Genomic DNA, 5,109 nt, shown 5'->3' on the forward strand with positions numbered 1-5,109 from the left:
CCACCGAATCTGAGTCGCCAAGGCACCGTACCCGGCTTAAACTCATTTCTTTAGCCATTCGAAGACCATGGAGTAAGGCCTCATACTCTGTTGCGTTGTTAGTACAAGGAAACATCAATCGCAACACATAACAGAACTTGTCACCTCGAGGAGAAGTTAAAACAACTCCAGCCCCCGAGCCTTCCAACTGTCTGGACCCATCGAAATGAATCGTCCAATATGTGTTGTATGGCTTCTCTTCAGGTATCTGCAACTCCGTCCAATCGTTAATGAAGTCCACCAGTGCTTGAGACTTAATGGCAGTACGTGGCACATACTTTAAATTATGAGACCCAAGCTCAATGGCCCACTTGGCGACTCGTCCTGTGGCTTCTCTATTTTGAATAATATCTCCTAAAGGAGCAGAGCTAACCACCATGATAGGATGACCCTGAAAGTAATGCTTAAGCTTCCGGCTTGCCATGAACACCCCATAAACAAGCGTCTGTCAATGTGGATATCTTTGCTTGGAATCAATGAGCACCTCACTGACATAGTAAACCGGCCGTTGAACCAGATGTTCCTTTCCAGCCTCTTTGCGCTCTACAACAATGGCCACACTGACCGCTCGTGTGTTAGCAGCCACATATAACAACAGTGGCTCCTTCTCAACAGGGGCAGCAAGAACCGGCGGTTCGGCGAGCTGTCTTTTCAGATCTTCAAAGGCAGAATTAGCAGCGTCACTCCAGACAAAATCATCCGTCTTCTTCATCATTTGATACAACGGCATAGCCTTCTCACCCAACCGTCTTAAAGCTGCAACACGACCCGCCAGCTGCTGGACGTCATTGATGCACACCGTATTAGCCAAAGATGTAATTGCCTTAATTTTTTCCGGGTTAGCCTCAATGCCTCTGTTAGACACCAAAAAAACCCAAAAGCTTGCCAGCTGAGACTCCAAAAACGCACTTGGCCGGGTTAAGCATCATCTTGTAGACCCGAAGGTTATCAAAGGTTTCCTTCAGATCAGCTACCAAGGTTTCCTTCTCTCTGGATTTCACCACTATATCGTCCACGTAAGCATGAACATTATGCCCAATCTGATTATGAAGGCAGACCGCTGATAAGTCGCCTGGGCACTCTTAAGCCCAAAAGGCATAGACACATAGCAGAAGGCTCCAAACGGAGTAATAAAAGTCGTCTTCTCCTGGTCCTTAACTGCCATTTTGATCTGATGATAGCCAGAATAAGCATCCAAAAATCTCAAACGCTCACAACCCGCCGTAGCATCGATGATTTGATCAATACGAGGGAGAGCAAAAGGATCAGTTGGACAAGCTTTGTTTAAATCTGTGTAATCCACACACATATGCCAGGTACCGTTCTTTTTGAGCACCAACACCGGGTTAGCCAACCACTCTGGGTGAAAATCTTCAACAATAAACCCAGCCGCCAAGAGCCGGGCCACCTCTTCTCCAATAGCCTTGCGCCTTTCCTCGTTGAACCGCCGAAGAAACTGCCTGACCGACTTAACTTTTGGATCAATATTGAGAGTGTGCTCAGCGAGTTCTCTCGGTACACCCGGCATATCAGAAGGTTTCCATGCAAAGATGTCCCGGTTCTCACGGATGAACTTGATGAGCGTGCTTTCCTATTTGGGATCCAGGTTAGCACTGATAATGAATTGTTTGGATGAGTCGCCAGGCACAAAATCAGTCATCTTGGTATCGTCAGCTGACTAAAATTTCAACGCTGGATCATGCTCAGTAGTTGGCTTCTTCAAAGATGTCATGTCCTCCGGGTCAACATTATCCTTGTAAAACTTCAATTCCTCTGTTGCACAAACAGATTCGGCGTAAGCAGCATCACCTTCTTCACATTCCAAGGCTATCCTCCGGCTTCTATGCACTATGATAGTGCCCTTATAACCCGGCATTTTGAGTTGCATATAAACATAACACGGTCGTGCCATGAACTTAGCATCAGCCGGTCGTCCAAACAGAGCATGATATGGGCTTTTGATCTTGACCACTTCAAAATTTAGCTTCTCAGCCCTAGAATGATGCTCACCTCCAAAGGTTACTTCCAGTTCAATCTTACCAACTGGATATGCCGACTTACCAGGCACTACTCCATGGAAAACAGTGTTGGACGTCCTAAGACTTTTGTCAGTTAACCCCATGCGACGGAACGTCTCATAATAGTGGATGTTGGTGCTACTGCCTCCACCCATTAGTACTTTAGTGAATTTATATCCACCAACCTGAGGCGCCACCACCAATGCCAGATGACCCGGATTATCAACCCAGGGAGGGTGATCTTCCCTACTCCACACAATAGGCTGCTCAGACCATCTCAAATAATGTGGAACCGCCGGCTCAAGAGCATTCACAGCTCTCTTATGAAGTTTCTGGTCCCTTTTGCATAAACTGGTGGTGAACACGTGGTACTGCCCACTGTTTAGCTGCTCTGGGTTACTCTGATCTGGATTGCTGCTGATGTTGATTACCTTGGCCAGATTGCTGATTATAGCCGCCTTGATTGCCTTGAGGGCCCTGGCCATGAAAACCTCCACCACTTGAGCCACCGCCCGGGCCATGGAAACCGCCACCACCTGAGCCATTGTTAGGTCCATGATTACCATCGAACATGTTAGAATTCTTGAAAGCCTTCATGATCGTACAGTCTTTCCATAAATGGGTGGTTGGCTTCTCCCGGGTGCCGTGTCTCGGACAGGGTTCATTTAGCAACTGTTCAAGGGTGGGGCCTGACCCGCCTAACCAAGGAGGTGGCCTCCCCTTATGCTGTTGATTGTTGCCATGTGCGTTGGTGTTAGCCACAAACTCTAGACTACCATCAGCCTTATGTTTATTGTTACCTCCTTGATTTGTCGGGTTATGCTGGTGACCCTTGCCGTTGCCGTTCTTCTTTCCCTTCCCTGTCTTCTCTTCGTCAGACGCGGGATCCTTGGTACTATCAGAGTCGGCGTACTTGACCAGAGCCGCCATCAGCTGGCCCATGTCATTACAATCACGCTTGAGCCGCCCCAGCTTCTGTTTCGGAGGTTCAAAACGGTAATTTTTCTCCAACATTAAGACCGCGGAGCTGGCATCCATCTTATCAGATGAATGTATTATTTCCTTCACCTGGCGCACCCAATGGGTCGTGGATTCACCTTCCTCTTGCTTACAATTAGTCAACTCCACAATCGACATGGGCTGCTTGCATGTATCTTTGAAGTTCTAAATGAACCGGGCTTTTAACTCTGCCCATGAGCCGATGGAATTGGGTGGCAACCCCTTTAACCAAGTGCGAGTTGTTCCATCTAGCATCATAGTGAAGTACTTGGCCATTGATGTGTCACTGACCTCCAACAATTCCATGGCCATCTTGTAACTTTCAATCCATGCCCCGGGCTGTAAGTCGGCTGTGTAATTAGGCACCTTGTGAGGCCCCTTAAAGTCCTACGGCAAACGTTCATTACGCAGAGCCGGCACTAGACAAGGGACACCTCCTGTCCTTGTGGCCACACCTGCCTCAACTGAGGCCGTTGGATAAATCGGAAAAGCCTGGTGAGCCGCCTGCTCAGCTGCCTGTTGAACCGCCTGCTCAGCCTCTTGGCGGATCCTCTCCTGGTTCGCCAAGTTAAGAGCTTCATCATGCGCCGGGTCATACATGTGTGGCTGGTTACGACGCTGAGCATTGCTTGACATGGCTGCTGAACCCATATGCCTGCTATAGCTTGGGCTCCGGCTTGGGCAAGGGGTTGAATGAATCATGTCTCGACTATAAGAGTATGACTCCTGCTGTGCCAGAGCTGTCTGAAGAAGATCTCTGACCCTTCGTGTTTCGATCGCCGTCGGGGAATCGCCTTCCATTGGGAGAGCCGCCAGACGTGCCGATGCAGCAATCAGATTCTCCAAAGGGTTAGAAAAATGACCCGGCGGTGTTGGTGTATGACGAGGCCAAGCCGTATTCATCGGAGGGGGTTCCATAGCTCGCGGCTGAACCGGCGCCCCAGCCCTGGGTGTTGTAATCCGGTTTGCCTTCGGCTGGTTACTAGGACCAGCCCCGGGTGTGTGGAAGAGATTCCTAGGATCATAAGTCAAGGGCAGGTGTGATTGAGTCTCCTGGTGCCTTCTCCTCATGACCTTGTTTGATGCGTTCAGATTCATCGAGAGTTGAAAAGCCTCTGATTGAAGCTGATGAGCCCGAGCGTCCAAAGCCGCCCGTTCTGCAGCCATCCGGACGTCCTCTGCCACCAAGTTTTCCTTGGCTTGAGCTACCTCCCCACGTAACCATGCCACCTCCGCATCATGCTGAGCTTTGTCCGCCGGTTCAACCACGGCGGTCAATAGGGTCTTCATCCTATCCATGAGATCCATTAGCACCTGAGCTGGCGGGCGCGCAGGGTCTCCTGACCCGGCCGCTGCCGATCCGGTGGTTATCACTACCGCAGCCTTAGAGTTTTGAATAGGCTGCGTACCAGCCATGAAGATCCCTGCTCTGTTCGGCGGCTCAAAGGGTCCGGAATACTGCTGCCATCAGAACAACCCCCAAGCCCGTCGTCCTGTAGTTGATATAATGCATCCGTCTCACGTGTGGACGACTCGCCGTCAGAGTGGACGGCCGTCTCATCGCCATCTACAGATCCTTCAGAAAACTCCCCTCCATGGATGCAACCCACGAAGGCACGCCTCATGTCGGGTTGAGTCCGGGCGGGTCTTGCACGCTGAGCCGTCTCGATGAGGTCGGTGCAAATGTCCGGCTCAGGGCCCAGCTCGCCGATCCGGCCATGAGGACGTGGATTCCACCGAAGGGGACTCGGTACCCGTACTCAATTGAGCCGGCGTCGGGGCCCCAGCCTGCGTCATCGATGTAGAGCTTGCCGCAACGACTCTTGGTCATCCAGCCCACAGCGTATCCCTTGAGCCCTTCGAAGCTGCCCTTCAAGAACTCAAATCCACCGTGTGCTGGCCCCACGGTGGGTGCCAACTTCGTGGAATTTTCACGGTAGATGTCCTAGTTGTGATGGATCCACGACTAAGTCCTTTCACTACGACATCTGTCGTGACAATTCCATGACAATTTCAGAAGCTTATGCATCTCTGGATGCTGACTACTGGAAGG

The sequence above is a fragment of the Triticum urartu genome, chromosome 5 (genome assembly GCF_003073215.2).
Source record: "Triticum urartu cultivar G1812 chromosome 5, Tu2.1, whole genome shotgun sequence".
NCBI lineage: Eukaryota > Viridiplantae > Streptophyta > Magnoliopsida > Poales > Poaceae > Triticum > Triticum urartu.